Source organism: Dermacentor silvarum, chromosome 4 (genome assembly GCF_013339745.2).
Source record: "Dermacentor silvarum isolate Dsil-2018 chromosome 4, BIME_Dsil_1.4, whole genome shotgun sequence".
NCBI classification, from domain to species: Eukaryota; Metazoa; Arthropoda; class Arachnida; order Ixodida; family Ixodidae; genus Dermacentor; species Dermacentor silvarum.
The window spans coordinates 204,126,995-204,142,828 of NC_051157.2; the positions used below are offsets into that span (position 1 = coordinate 204,126,995).

The following is a 15,834-nucleotide window of genomic DNA, read 5'->3' on the forward strand; positions in this document are numbered from 1 at the left end:
ACTAATCCTGATTCAGTTCATGAGCGGTATGTTTGTATATATTGAAATACATATTTAGCCCCGCTTTTAGAACACTGCTCGCGCCGTTAGGACAAAGCTTAATGAGCTTCGAAAGCGCTTTTACATGTTCTCTGAATCTGTGATCAAAGCTTCGTGTCGTCCACCCAGCTACCGTCCAAGATATCTCCCAAAACAGAGGCTTTCTAAGCCGCGCCGGCGTCATATACTTCCATTGTAAACAAGGAGGCAACGCAGGCAGTTGAGGCAAGCAATGGACGTGTCACCACGTGATCAAACATGGCAGCGCCCACGGGATCGCCGCGAAAAGGGTCAATACTATCGCGAGTATTGCTGACAGTACGTTTTAGTGCCACTCTTGTCGTAGAGCAAGGGCTGGTTCTTGATCGCGTCGATCAGCATTACAGCCTATACTTTTGCTGCCAGGTTCAATTTTACGACCGGTTGTTTTCATGCTAGTGTAGCTTACAGTGAACCAGAACGACTTTCCGCTGCGTTTCCGCTTTGCCAAAGCGAAAAAATCGGCCCGAGACCGATTTGGCTCGCAGCCTGTTTTTCTGCCTGTTTTGCCGCCTAGGCGGGCGGATTTTTGGAATATTTTGCCGCTTCCTACAGCTTCGAGACCAAGTGTGAACGTAGCCTAAGATCCTGCGCGAGCGCGGCCTAACCGGCGCCTGAAGGGAAGAGGCGGAAATGTATACCGGAGATTTCGACCACCTGGGGTCCTTAACGTGCACCTGCATCTAAGTAAACGGGCCTCGAGTGTTTTCGCCATCATCTAAAATGCGGCTGCTGCATTTGTTGCTGCATTTGTTGCGCATTTGTTGCTTCAGAATGCGGCCGCCACATTCTCGCCCAAAACTACATCATCATCATCATCATCATCATCATCATCATCATCATCAGCCTATATTTATGTCCACTGCAGGACGAAGGCCTCTCCCTGCGATCTCCAATTACCCCTGTCTTGCGCTAGCGTATTCCAACTTGCGCCTGCGAATTTCCTAACCTCATCATCCCACCTGACTCTCTGCCGTCCTCGACTGCGCTTCCCTTCTCTTGGTATCCATTCTGTAACCCTAATGGTCCACCGATTATCCATCCTACGCATTACATGGCCTGCCCAGCTCCATTTCTTCCGCTTAATGTCAACTAGAATATCGTCTACCCCCGTTTGTTCTCTGATCCACACCGCTCTCTTCCTGTCTCTTAACGTTACTCCTAAGATTTTTCGTTCCATTGCTCTTTGTGCGGTCCTTAACTTGTTCTCGAGCTTCTTTGTTAACCTCCAAGTTTCTGCCCCGTATGTTAGCACCGGTAGAATGCAATGATTGTACACTTTTCTTTTCAACGACAATGGTAAGCTCCTAGTCAGGATTTGGCAATGCCTGCCGTATGCACTCCAACCTAATTTTATTCTTCTGTAAATTTCTTTCTCATGATCAGGGTCCCCTGTGAGTAATTGACCTAGATAAACATATTCCTTTACAGATTCTAGAGGCTGACTGGCGATCCTGAATTCTTGTTCCCTTGCCAGGCTATTGAACATTATCTTTGTCTTCTGCATATTCATCTTCAACCCAATTCTTGCACTTTCTCGATGAAGGTCCTCAATCATTTTTTGTAATTCCTCTCCCTTGTTGCTCAATAGGACAATGTCATCTGCAAACTGAAGGTTGCTGAGATATTCGCCATCGATCCTCACTCCTAAGCCTTCCCAGTTTAAGAGCTTGAATACTTCTAAGCATGCAGTGAATATCATTGGAAAGACTGCGTTTCCTTGCCTGACCCCTTTCTTGATAGGTAACTTTCTACTTTGCTTGTGGAGAACCGAGGTAGCTGTGGAATCCTTGTAGATGTTTGCTAAGATGCTAATGGACTAGAAGATGTGGCCCTCTCCATGTCTAACGGCAGGGTCCAGTTCAGGCATTTTCAGGGTCAAAGTCACGCGCCTTTAGATAGAGCCTACATTCCCCTCGACCTTGTGATGCGCTGTGTTGAATATTTGGTTACACCAGTGTCGTTTAGCGACCACTGTTTGGTGAGATTCACGCTTGGAACGAAGAAAAAAACAACGAAGTTCAACTCGAACATTTGGAAATTAAACTATAGTTTTCTGAAAGACGAAGCGTTTTCTAAAATTGTAACGGAAGCGTTAACGATGATGTATGAAGATGAAAAAGACGACTGGGGTGAACAGTGGGAAACTTTCAAACAAAATGTTAAACTAAGTGCTATAGAACGAACGACGCAGCTTAATTTTGAGAAGAAACAAGACGAGAAGAATTTGAAGTTGCAACTGCAAGCACTTTAAAAGGAAGAAAGTGCGAAACCGGTCTCGTTCACCGAGGAAATCAAAAATACGAGAAACGAGCTCGAGTTTTTAGATAAAGACAAATACAGAGGTTCTATTATTAGGACAAGAACAGAAAAGCTTTGGATGGGCGAGACACCCACAAAACGGGCACTATGTGATGAAAAGCAATATGCACAAAGAAAAGAAGTTAACGAAATAGTGTACAATGACACACTGACGAAAGAAAAAAGTAAGATAAGGGAAGCGTTTGTTGAACACTATCGCGGATTGCTTGGAAAACGTTTGTCCATTGTCATAATATATTGCACGCGGGAGTGGCAAACACAAACATATGAAGACAGTGTGCCGTGCAGTGGCGAAGAGGACAACGACTCTTGGCCAATACCCATGAGTGGGTATGTACTTTAAGGTCGTCATCATCATCATCATCGACACCGATTGGTGAACGTCGACAGTGGCGCCTCAAAAAGCGTGGCTCGAGAAAGCGTGGCCCGTGGCGTGAGCAGTGCGCGAGGTTCGGCGTTCGGCGGCACAGGGCTTCCTCGCTGGGCGTCCGGCCCATAGGAGCTATCGCGGCCCGCGTGACTACGTCTGCACCCTAATCAAAGCTAGCACTAGCTGAGAAGCCACCTCGTCAAGGTCTTCCGCTGGGCAACTGGTCCAGGAGGGCTGGCGGTCCTGAGCCTGGCTGTTCGAGCGTTCGGGTGAGCGGTCACAGGGTTACCTCATCCAGTTCTTTCGCTGGGCAACTGGTCCAGGAGGGCTGGTGGTCCTGAGCCTGGCTGAGCGAGCGTTCGGGTGAGCGGCCACGGGGCTACCTCGCCAGCTGTGGGCGTGACCTGGAGGGCTGCCGCAGTGTTCTCCGGAACACAAACCCCGCCATCGGGTAACCGGGCAGGCGGAGGCTCCGGTACATCGACTGTGGCGCAGGGCCACCTGAGCTCCACGAGGCGATCTGACCCTGTAGTTAGACCCTGCTGTCCGACACTGCTGTTCGATACCGGTTCCCCGACGTCTCCGACATGGAGGCAACTACTTCTACATGAACTGTAGGCCGACTACCTTTTGACTAATCTATATTAGCTGTTTATCTTCTAGAACGTATTTTGGGGAACTGTTGTATATGTGCTGTTTTACTGTATTACGTGTGTCCAATATAAGTCTGATGCGTGTTTGTGCTTCTGCGTGATGCTTCTATCTCTTTCTGGAGTGATCCTGCACCCAATAACATCACATCCATGTCGAGTGGATTTAGTGACGAATTGCTTTCTTTGGTGCCCAAGTTTGACGATGAAACGCAAGAAAGTTTGGAGGCTCCTATCAGCGTACAGGAGATTAAAAAAGCTATTGATGACTTAAGCACTGGAAAGACGCCTGGTACAGATGGAATCGGAGCACAATTCTATAAAATGTTTAAAGAAGAGATCGCACGCGCGCTGTTGGAAGTTGTCGAACATGGTTATAAACAGAAAAGACTACCACGCTTGTTCACTAAGGCGCACACTGTTTTCATCCCCAAAACAGATGATAGCACCAAACTCCAGTCTGTGACGTCATATCGGCCCATTAGCCTCTTGAACACAGATTACAACATTTTCATAAAGGTGTTGGCCAGGAGACTGCAGAATGTCATTCAAAACATTGTAGGACCGCACCAGACATGTGGCATAAGAGGTCGTAGAATTACGACAAATATAAACATAATAAAAAGTGTCTTAGATATTTGTGATGATTTTGAAGACCGAATAGCAATGATGCAATTAGATCTACAAAAAGCTTTTGACCGTGTCTCCCATGAAGTGTTGTTCAGTGTGTTAGAACATGTGCAAGTTGGGAGTGCGCTTCTTGATGGATTAAAGATGGCATACTCGCAGTGCGTAACACGCCTGGTAGTTAACACGGTGCTCAGTGAGGAAATTGAGATACTCAGTTCTATCAGACAAGGATGTCCGGCCTCAGCCTTACCTTTTGCCATGTACCTAAAACCCTTGTGTTTATCAATTATTCATAATTCAAACGTGCATGGATTTAGATTACAGAACACCGAAGTAAAGATTCTTGCATATGTCGACGACGTGGCTGTTCTCTGTTAAGATAGGCAGAGAATATGTGAAGTTGTCCACACGGTCAAACGATTTTGTTTCATGACAGGTAGTATGATTAATTGGGACAAAACAACTGCATTTTGGTATGGTAATTGGGATATAAGACCTGATGTATACGTAAATGTAAGATGGGAAGCCGGTCCGCTAAAGTACCTTGGGGTACCACTTCAGGTCTATCGTGACAACAACGAGTACTGGAAAGACGATGCAGAAACAACCCGACAAAAAACAAACGCCTGGGGAGGGCGTGAACTCTCTATTTTTGCACGGGCGTCTGCATGCAAACTATTTTTGATATCCAAAATATGGCATGTGTATCAAGTCCTCTGTATGTCGCGCGTGAATGTGCAGAAATATCACAGGATTTTTGCTGTGTTTGTGTGGAAATCGGCGTGGGAGCGGACAAGTTGCTCATATTTATTCCTATCAGCCCGAAACGGTGGTTTGGGTTTGTGTCACTTATTTATTATGCAACTTGTGTCTCGCTTTATTTTTCTCCGCGACCAAAGAAATGAATTTTTGCAAAGTGTAATAAAATTAAGACTGTGCTCCCACGTTCCGGAATTTGTTGTGTCATCGAACAATATGTACCAGTATGTGTCAGGATATCTGCGTTAAGTAGTACAATCTTGTTAATTTCCTCAAAGTATGTTTTTCACTAGAGTACTTCTCCTCTGTAAAACGGAAAACACTTTACAAAGACATCATTGAATGTTTTTTACGAACGCTGCGATACAGATATCTATTCAATGTCGTACCCGGACAGGACGTGTTAAGAAGGGTTAAAAGGATGAACGTAAAACCGGGGGCAAAAACTTTCTTCTTTAAACTTCACTCTGGGACGCTTCTAGTAAACCAATGTTTAGCCGATAAAGGCCTCTACGTCCCATGGACGACGAATTGTCTATTATGTAGGAAGCCCGAAACTGTAGAACATGTGTATATTTACTGCTGGGACGCCATCTTCCATTGGGACATCCTTCAGCGCACATTGAAAAAAGACCTACCCATCACGAGTTATGGCATTCGCTTTCTGTGCGTGGACAATGAAGATGGAGGCCCATACGACATGTTCATGTTAATAGGACTCCAAAGTAATAGGACTCCAAAGCAACTGGCAGACTAGAATGGCGGTCCGTAATGCAGACCCTCACACAAGTCCTCCCAGGGAAAACTTCATCGCAAACATAGGTTATCTGCGCGAACTGTACAAAGCGCAACCAGAGCCTCCTGACTGGTTACCTATGTTGGATGAATTGCGTAAGTTGAAAAAATTTTAATGTGAACACACCGGACCAAGGCTTGGTCCACTTGTTCATTTGAACTTTCATGTTTCTGTTTTCCTATGCCCTGTAAAAAGAAAACAGATAATAAAGAAAAAAATCGTGGTAGCGCGGCCGAGCGGTCTAAGGCGCTGGTTTAAGGCACCAGTCTCTTCGGAGGCGTGGGTTCGAATCCCACCGCTGCCAGAATGTTTTGCTTCTTTACCTGCGCTCTTCGGCAGAAAGCGCACGCGACAGTCAAGTAGATGGGGAACCGGGGTAGCGTGGCCGAGCGGTCTAAGGCGCTGCTTTGAGGCACCAGACTCTTCGGAGGCGTGGGTTCGAATCCTACCGCTGCCAGAATGTTTTGCTTCTTTGCGTGTGCTCTCGCATGCGCTCTTCAGCAGAAAGCGCATGCGACAGTCAAGTAGATGGGAAACCGTGGCAGCGTGGCCGAGCATTCTGCTTCCGGCCACCGACCGTGACGGTTCATGAATCATGGCCTCTCCCGGGGCAGCGACAGCGGTCACTTTTGGCCGCGGAAACAGCACCAACAACGAAGAGAAAGATTAGCCGTTTATTTTGCCGCAACTGCCTAAACGACGAGTGGCTATTAACACCGTGTTTTCACACGGGGATGTACGTGCGAGACCATACATGGTCGAGGACTTCAGAGACGCCCAAATGCCGACGGTCTTGCTGCCTTACGTGGTATGCATAGGGGCGTACCAGATAAACCACGTGTGGGCGGTGACCCTTAAGGATGTGACCACCACGAAACGGCTGGTGGCCCTGAAGGAACTTCAATCGAAAGGACGATGGTGCGTCATCGTCGACCCACAGGACCAGCAGGTGAAGCTTCGGCTTCACTGGCTGCTGTACGGCGTTGCCGACGAGGACGTCCGGACGGCGTTTGCGGCTTTCGGCAACGTGGATGAGGTAAGCCAGGAGAGGTGGCGTGTGCAAGGTATGGGGGACAAGACCTCTACCACACGGACCGTGCCCCTGAAGCTGAAGATCGGCGTCAAGGTGGAGGGCCTTCCTCATCAGGTCCGCGTAGGCGGAGAGCTCGCTTTGGTGGTCGTTCCCGGTCGGCCCATGCAGTGCTTACGCTGCCAGGGCACTGGGCACGTCCGGCGAGAGTGTAAGGTGACGCGCTGCTCCCGTTGCAGACGTTTTGGGCAGGTCAAAGCCGACTGCGTGAAGACGTACGCTACAGCGACAGGCCCAGCAGTGAGTGAAGTGGCAGCCGAACATCTGATGGATGTAGTCGAGACTGAAGACACCGCTAAGGGAGCCGGAGACCAAGTGCCCCAGCGAAGACGAGTACCGTGGCAGTGCCGGAGGGCGCTGAAGCCAAGGTGGTCGAAGCTGCTGAGCAAGTGACTGGGCCGGCACGGGTCGACACGAAAGCTGTCCCTGGAAAGGAAGGTGCTAGTGAAAGCGAAAGCGATGACGACGAATCAGAAATTGAACAGAGCGACGCTGCTAACGACGGGGACCGGGCTAGCTGGTAGTCTCGGTGCAACCTTCAAGCACTCCCGAGACGACGCCGGAGATAAGGACACCGCAGCATCCAGCACCGGGGACGGGCCGCCGGCGAAAGCGCCTCTTGGGAGGCGTTCGGGTTTCGAACCCAAACCGAATATTCCGCCCGAGAGAAGGCCTGGGGACAAAGCGCAGCACACCAACAACAACGCCGGGAAGCCGAGCGGCTCCGGAGGCGGCTAGCCGACGGCTAGTCGTGAAAGGTAAGCAGCATGGTCCGGGCCTACTTCATTCTTTAGTCTTTAGTACACCATGGCACCTCACCCGTCTCTCAGTATTGCCATACTAAACGTGCGAGGCTTGGCGGCTAGCCGTAGGCAAAGTCGAGTCCTACGGTTGATCACTGACTACGACATAGACGTTTTAGCTGTCCATGAGACCAAGGTAGACGGGGAGGAGGAGACCGGGAGCATGGTGCAGCGTTTCACGACTAGATATTATGCAGTCGTGAGCCACGCGGTAGGGACGTCCGCAGGATGTGTCCTGCTTGTTAAGAAGTTCCGAGACCTGGTTGTTCAAAGTGTGTTTTCATGCCAGTCCGGAAGGATTGTGATTTGCGATTTTGTTTATTGTGAAGTTGAGTAGGGTGTCGCAAAGTTGCCGTAGTTATTTTTTCTCATGAACACCTTGAACCTCCTGGCGCCTGCCGTGCCTTACTCGTCCCGTCGGTGGCGTCGAATGAACGAGGGGACGTCCCTTTTGCCAAACACGCCGAGGTCCGCTCGAGCGCCTTCGCGCCTGATTAACTTAGTTTCCCCTTGGGGTGTCAACGGTTGCCTCATTGGCTGTCATCGGTTCCGCGACCAACCTGCTTAATGAAAGAGATGTCTTGCTGAAGTGTTCATATATAAATAAAAAAATGTGGTTGATCCCTCTTATATAGGAATCGGTATAGAACACGAAAGTGAAACGTGTCTTCACAGAAGTAGTGTAATGTTTATTGCACATTGATATATAATGTCTATTGGTGTTTTGTGGCTAAAGCGCCCTTAGGCGTTGATGCACCCACGCTGACGCCTGGTGGCACGTCTCCTCCATCACGACTACCAACGTCGATGACCATGAGCAACCGTCGTGCATATGGAAGCTGCACTACGCTGCACACGCTAGCACAACGCGAAAGACGAAGCACGTAACTGACACACTAATACAACGCGCAAGACAAAGCACGTAACTGAATCGTCACCGAGTCAAATCAGCGCGTACAGCGCGTCGTAATTGCAGCCTCCGCGATCAACTTCAGAAACATTTTCAGAGCTAATTGCGGAGGCCACGCTCCGCTGTGCTGAGTACGGTGAACGCCACCTAGGTGGCGTTGGTAGTGCTTCTTGATGCCAGCGTCCCTTCGAATGCTGGCATCGAGGCGTCGTAGTGCTGAGACCACCGAAGCGTTCACTGTCGGTGCGCGTTAGTGTCATAATGCAGTACTTCTCTTTTCTGCTCGTAGGCGGCGGCACCGCCCCGAGCAAGAGCGCGGGTACACGGAGGAGTGTTAGATATATAAGGCGCGTCTGTGTAGCTCTCTGCAAATGCGTTTGTGGCGCAATGGGTTAAACGCTAGGCGATCTATCGTCGCGGACCGAGAGGTCGTGGGTTCGATTTCCAAATTTTGCATGTTTGTGGAACTTTTTCTTCTGGTTTCTTTCTTCGTATTATGTTCGTGTACATTGTAAGCTGACGTATTTCCGTGACGGAAATACGTCAGTGAAGTCTTGGTGGACCCCGGCATAAAACACTTTCGTGTCAATAACAACTAACAGCTAAACTAAGAACTACGCATAGGCAACTTTCTTTAACTGTAGCACTCATTGTGATCACAGTTACACGTTGACAATATCCAGTACGAGCACAGTACCGTTCGTACGCTACAAGTTTTTCATTGTAACTTCGCAGTTTTATTGTCGTACATTAAGCATAGGAGGCTCAAGCCCACCGGATCCGTTTACCTGATTGGGCGTTCTCGCGGAGCGAGGCGAAGCCTCGAGCCGCGGCTGCGAAGTGGGGGAGCGTGACGTCAGCGGCCAACGCCAGCGCGCGGGCCTAGGATGGCGTCGCGTGGTTAGAGAAACGGGAGCAGATGCGCGCCTTGTATAAAAGGATGACGTCGCGTGGGAAACAAAACATGAATACGCTGGCTCGCGCTCTCGCCTACTACGCCACATCGTTATTCTTGTAGGTGGCGTCGTGAGTCTTCATACGCGGTGATTCGCATATCGTAAACAACCAGGGTAGTGGTTGCTGCGTTGGAGCGGACCGTTACGCCCGTATTCAAGAACTTTCCTCTAGTCAACACACCACCACGACTCAATAGAGAAGATGGCACCGCCATCCCTCCACAGAAGTGGTCACTGAGCTTCATGATCATTCACGGGAATTCATGAGAATTGTCGCGTCTTTATTCTCGATTATTCTTCGCAGTACGACAAGTGAAATTTGGAGTCTGATATCTCGGAGCACGGACACGCTAGAATATTTCTTCCGACTGATACTGTGTAGAAACTCGACTGTCTCTAAGTGTTCAGTACAAACATACCCACTTACTGCAGTCAACAAAAATAATTGTTCAATTTTACTTAATTGGTCTGCTCACAGCGATAATTATCATCTCACTTTGTGCCCCCTTAGCCACATAACTTATCTGCACAGGTGGTCTTCGCATGCCTTCCAGTGCCTAACTTTAAGAAAACCATAAAGCTTAGTTTTGAACACCCTGTATTATCAGGCGCAGCCGCCAAGCACATGGCTGTATTGGGTAACGTCCTTTTCCTATAAGCTCGGAGAAACCGATACCTGGCTTCGCTACAGGTCTTCTTCCTCTTCCTGTGGTTTTACGTGCCAAAACCAGTTCCGATTATGAGGCATGCCGTAGTGGAAGGCTCCAGATTAATTTTGACCACCTGGGGTTCTTTAACGTGCACTACAACGCAAGAACACGGGCGTTTTTGCATTTCGCCTCCATCGAAACGCGGCCGCCGCGGCCGGTATTTGATCCCGCGATCTCGTGCTCAATGCCTGAGCTGACTGAGACACCACGGAGGGCTACAGGTGTCGCTTTAGCCCTATAAATGCGGGTTTGCCGTGAGGAAAAACGGTAAATTTCGGTAAATAAGAAAGGCTACTATCATCATCATCTTCATCATCATTATCATTGACAGAAGCTGACCCCCCCCCCCCCTCAGAAAAAACCTGGATCCGCCCCTGGGGGAGGGGAGGATATATCCCATCTCCTTGATGGGATATATCCTTGCGCTGGGAAGCTTTGGTGTGTGTAGGGTCTAGCAGCACCCTGAGAAGTGTTTCGGAGACCCAGGTTGCCAGCCATGCGGTCACATGTCTGGCCCCACTATTTTCGAAGACGAGAGGAGCAGTGCTCCTCTATGTCCGACGCGAGCCGGGCCAAGCAGAGGCGCAGGCGGCGATTGTGTTTCTGAGCCTGCCACCCGCGGTGGACAGCTTGATAGGCCTCCCAAAGGTGCAGTAGACGACTGTCTGCCGTGGTGGAGTGTGGTGCTGCAAGGAGTGTGGATGTGGCAGCATGGACGTCTGCCAAAAGGGTCTCAGTCCAGGCAGAGAGACCGGTGATAGGAGCAGAGGAGGAAGTAGAAAGATGAGTGGAACAAAAGCGGTCCCAGTCAACTATCTGGGTGAGACGAGTAGAGGTGTGAGCAAGGGAGGGGAGAGGGAAAGTGGTGCAGAGGATGTAGTGATCGCTACCGAGGGAGACTCCCATGTCGGATCGGCTACATTTTTGGCGAGGGTAAGGTCCGGATTGGTGTCTCGTTGGACACTGGATCCGATCCTGGTGGGGCGAGCGAAGTCATTAAGGACGGAAAGACATTCGTTGTGGATGAAAGTCCAGAGCGAGTGGCCCTTGCGGGTGTTCTGGGGGTAGCCCCAGCTAGTATCAGGTGCATTGAAATCGCTCAGAACGACCATGGCGTTGCGGCCGGTGCAGGAGAGCGCTTTGCGGAGGACGAGGAGTAGAGGGGCTGAAGGGGCTTTGGGAGGGCTGTACACATTGAGAACAAAGAGGCTTGCCTCAGTGCGACGGCGGGGAAGGATTTCTAGGAGGGTATGGGCACAGTCTGAAACGTGCAGCACGACAGCAAGGTTACGGTGCACCAGCGTGGCCACTTTTGGGTGGGCCTCAGAAGAAGGATGAAAGAGGTGTAGTCGCGCAGCTTCACAGGAGCTAGGGGTTGCTGGAGTGCTAGGACAAGAGGGAAACTGTCGGGAGGGATGTTCTGGAGGTGGAGCTGCAGGGTGCTCCGCTTGCCGCGGAACCCCCAACAGTTCCACTGCCAGAGATTAAGGTGCGGGGGGTGTCTGGCCATGATGGATGGCGGTGTCACCGGACGGAGTTGGGGTAGGTGCCGAGGTGAGGGGGGCGAGGAGCGAGAGGTGTGCGAGGGTGGCCTCAGTCGCGCTCTGGCGGGCCTCTAGGACCACGACCCTGGTGTCTAGGATGGTAAGGTGGGATTCCATGATGGCCATGCGGTTGTCGACAGTGGCGATGCGCTCCTCAAGTCGCACGAAGCGCGCCATGACGCGCTGCTCAAACGCCTCCAAGAAGCAGGCTGTTTTGCGAACGATGTCACGCTCGAGTGCTACGTCATTGGAGGACGGTGATAGGCATTTGTGCGGGGGGTGGCGGGTGGGAGAGGAGGCGCACGATGACGCAGCCGAGGGTGCCATGTTCATTGGCTCCCCTGCTGGCGCCGGCTGCGGCGGCGTTTGTGAAGGTGCGGTAGCTGGGCAAGGAGGAGGAGAAGGAACGGGGGACGACAGAACGCGCCAGCGCGGCCTGCAACTGGAGCGACAGCTTCTGAATTTATAGCTGCTGGGCAGCGATAGTGGCCTTGAGGGCCGCGGTTTGGGGCTCCGACGTGTGAGGCTGCGATTTCCAGCTTACCGGAGATGTGGTGGTGGGGGCGGTGGACGCCTCGGACCTGGGCAGAGGCGGGAAGGAGACGGAGCGGTGGCGGCTGGCAGACCGGGCACCACGGGAGGGAGAGCGGCGGCGGGAAGGCCGAGAGGTCTTGTGGATGGGCCCGGTGGGTGGCGCTGGTGGGGGAGGCTGAGGTTTAGAGGTGGCCTGAGGTGACGACGGGCCGTTCCGCTCGAACCGGAGCTTCCACGGACGCGAGCCCGTGACGTGGGCTCCCTTGCAGAAGATGCAGCAGGGGACGCAGGTCGGGGGCTCGACTGCCTTGTGAGCCTGGCCGCAGCGGTGACAGAGGGTGGACTTGGGCTTCGTGCACACGTCCGCGTTGTGGCCTGGAGCCCAGCAGTTAGTGCAGGCCTCGGCCTTCGGGCCGAACGGGTGGCAGCGGCAGATCCCGCAGTTGAAGAAGATGGCACTGGGGAGTGTTGTAGTGCCGACGAAGGTGATGACGATGGATTGCGAGCGCCTCATCTGGCGTGCGTCGGCGATGGCGTAAGGGGTTTTAACATTCATGGCTTGTAGATCTTGGACGATCTTGTCCTGGGTTTGGGAGTCCACGGCATTGTATATGATGCCGCGGAGGGCGTTGTCGGGTGCTGCCATGTAGGCACGCAAGGGGTAAGAGGTGGGACCCAGGCGGAGTTCCTATACCCGAAGGTAGAGACGAGCGCGGGGCTCAGATGGGGTGCTGACAGTAAGGGAGTTGTCGTACGGATTGATCCCCACACGGTCGGCGGTGCGGGCGGTGGCATAGTCGATGGTGGCAAGCGTGCAGAGGATTTGTAGCAGGGCTCCGTTAGTGGTAGTGCGGAGGTCAAGCCCCCCTCCCGGTCTAAAAACGATTTTGAAGTCCTCTGCTGGGAGGCGAGGGAGGGGAGCGTGACGACGAAGAGTGGTAGTGCTGGGGGTGGCGGCTGGCGGTGGAGCAGGGGTCTTGGATGGGGGCGAGGCAGGTGGCGTGGATGCGATGGCCTGGTGGGCCGCGGCTGCACGGTGTGCCTTCACGCCACGGATCCATCGTGAGTCGTCTTCTAGCTCAGCAGGGGTGATGGAGACGCCTTCTACTTGGTATGCCATGTCGTCGGCTTGGATGGCTGCGAACGGTTTCGGCGGAGGCGGCGAAAATGGGCGGCGTCGGCCGCAGATGTGACGTGGAACGCAGCTGCGCGTTGCGCAGGCGCTCGGAGTCGAGCGTTGTGCGCTAGGCCTAGCGCGTCGGTGGCGTGGAAGATCACAAAAAAGGTTCGAAATGGTCGAAAATGGTCGGAGTCATTGGCCGGCCGCCAGGTCGAGGAAAAAATGTCACAGTTTCGCCCTAAGGGCGAAGCAATGAATGCGATCGCAACACAGCAATGTCATACGTAGTAAGGCGAGTGGCTTTGGTAGCAATATGAATTGTAGTAAACATGAGCTGATTAAGTAAGCAGGTGTGCTGCGGCGTAAGTAGACCGACATGAAGAGAGACTCGATGACCACGAGAAGGTGCGTGTGAAACGGTCTATAGTGTTGATGAGAAGCGCTTCCCGTGGGCAGCGCGTGCGAAGGAACACACCTGTAGTGCTGCACTGCCGATCCGGGCAGCATTGCATGTGTAGCGTGCGTTGAAAAATGTGACCCGACTATTACTAACTGAATGAACAAGCGTGGTGTGAGCGCGCACAAACAAACATGGATAGATCACACTGAATGACTGCAGACAACGACTGTCAAAACGCTGGCAGCGAGCCCAAACGCCGCAGCGGGCGAAAGTACGTGCGGTCTATCGCTTCAACGGAAACTGAGCGGCGAATGCACGACGCATAAAGGTCAGAGCCGTGTGGAGATAAGAGACGGTGCCGGCGAGCGACGAGCGTGGTTGTTGGCAGAGTAGAAGTGCCCCCCCCCCGCGCTCCCTCCGGCGCTGGCTTCCCGCTTCCTTGCTTGCGCGTGGGTGATTGAGTGCGTTCGCTCTCCGTGATAGCGCGCGTCCACGCAAGCTTCCGCTCGGGCATACGGCGCGCGGCGAAGATTTTATCTATAGGGAACCTCACGGCGACGGCGACGGCAGAAATCCGGTTGAAGTGTCCATATAATTGCTATCGCAATAAAAAGGGAGCCGAGACGGACGCTGCTCTCCCTGCTCATGGCCTTGGTGGCGGTCGTTGTTGAGGAGCTCGCTCGAAACACGTCCTGCCTGTTCGAGGAGCGAAGGTCGTCTGAAACCGTGGTAGCGTGGCCGAGCGATTTCCACTTCCGGCTTTCGAGCGAAACGGTCGCGAGATAGTTGGCTCCCACGGAGCGGTTCTGGCCGCAGTAACAGTTTTTTTGCATCTAGTGCTGATGATTATCAGGTTATTCTGCCCAATGTTCCATCCGGACGAATCGTCGCGAACACCGTTTTCATGCATGGCGATCCCAGAGCTCGGCCCTACCGTGTCGAAGACTACCGGGACACTTTGGCCAAACTTGGTGCGCTCCCCGACGTTTTGGCGTTGGGGGCGTATCAAATGAACCACGTGTGGGCTCTGGCAATGACGAGTGCTGACGCTGCTCAGAAATTGCTCTCCGCCGTCGACGTGAAGGTAACCTATCGCCCATGTTTGCCCATTGATCCAAATAACCGCGAGGTTCGGTTAAAGTTGCATTGGTTGCTGCACGGCGTGACACACGAAGACGTACGTGTGGCCCTGTCACCCTACGGGAAAGTGTTGGAAGTGAAGCGAGAGAAGTGGAGAGCGCAAGGCGTCACTGAAAAGGCCCCGTTGAAAAAATGCCCAGTGGCACTAAAATTGGATTCCGACGTCAAAATCCATGACATTCCAAATCAGCTCAAGATTGCCGGAGAGTTGACTCTCGTTGTCCCGGGCCGCGCTCCACTGTGTCTGCGCTGCAAGAGCACGGGGCACATACGTCGTGAATGCAAGGTGCCGCGCTGCAATCGTTGTCGCCGCTTCGGCCACGATGACACGGAGTGTGCAAGGACATACGCCAGCGTGACCGGACCAGTCCAGGCAAACGACGCATCGGATCACCTCATGGATGAGGCAGACTCAGAGGAAACCGCATGTGTGAGCCGAAACTCGGCTACCCAAGATTGTTCGCCGAACACTCCACAGGACGCCTGCCTTGAACCACCAGGTAAGCCCGAAGCCGGGCTGCCACATGATGCCGTCGAAGGCGGAATGAAAAGGGTGATGCGAGTAGTACCGGCAACACCACTTCCGGCGGAGCCGTTGAGCCCCCCTCCGAAATAGAGCCGATGACCGGGATTGACAGCGACAGTGCCAGTGCGGCTGGGAAGCGGCCCCACGACGCAGGCGAAAATGAGAAGGGAACTAGTGCTGGCGCAACGGACGAGCCCCCTGCGAAAACGACACCCGTGCGGCGTCCTCCCTTTCGGCCACGGCCGAACACTTTGACGGAGCGCAAGAGGGCGGAAACGCCGCCTTTGCCGCCGTGAGGACTGTACCGTGGCAAGGCATTCAGGATCAAAGCGCAGTTGTGAGGGAAGCGTCATGCCCCCGGGTTTTTCAACGCCTCACAATGATGCTAATGGATAAGTCGATTCGTGTGGCCACTTTAAACGTGCGTGGGCTTGCCTCACGGAGGAAGCAGAATACACTGTACCGACTAGTAAGCGACTTTGACCTGGACATTTTA

At 52.6% G+C, this 15,834-nt stretch overlaps 2 non-coding genes across 2 annotated transcripts; both read left to right on the forward strand.

The window, feature by feature from the left end:
- Window positions 1–5,827: 5,827 nt before the first annotated feature.
- On the forward strand, window positions 5,828–5,909 carry Trnal-aag (transfer RNA leucine (anticodon AAG)). Its single transcript has one exon. It is a non-coding gene; the product is annotated as a tRNA-Leu (tRNA).
- A 71-nt stretch (window positions 5,910–5,980) lies between these two features.
- Trnal-gag (transfer RNA leucine (anticodon GAG)) lies at window positions 5,981–6,062 on the forward strand. Its single transcript has one exon. It is a non-coding gene; the product is annotated as a tRNA-Leu (tRNA).
- Window positions 6,063–15,834: the final 9,772 nt, after the last annotated feature.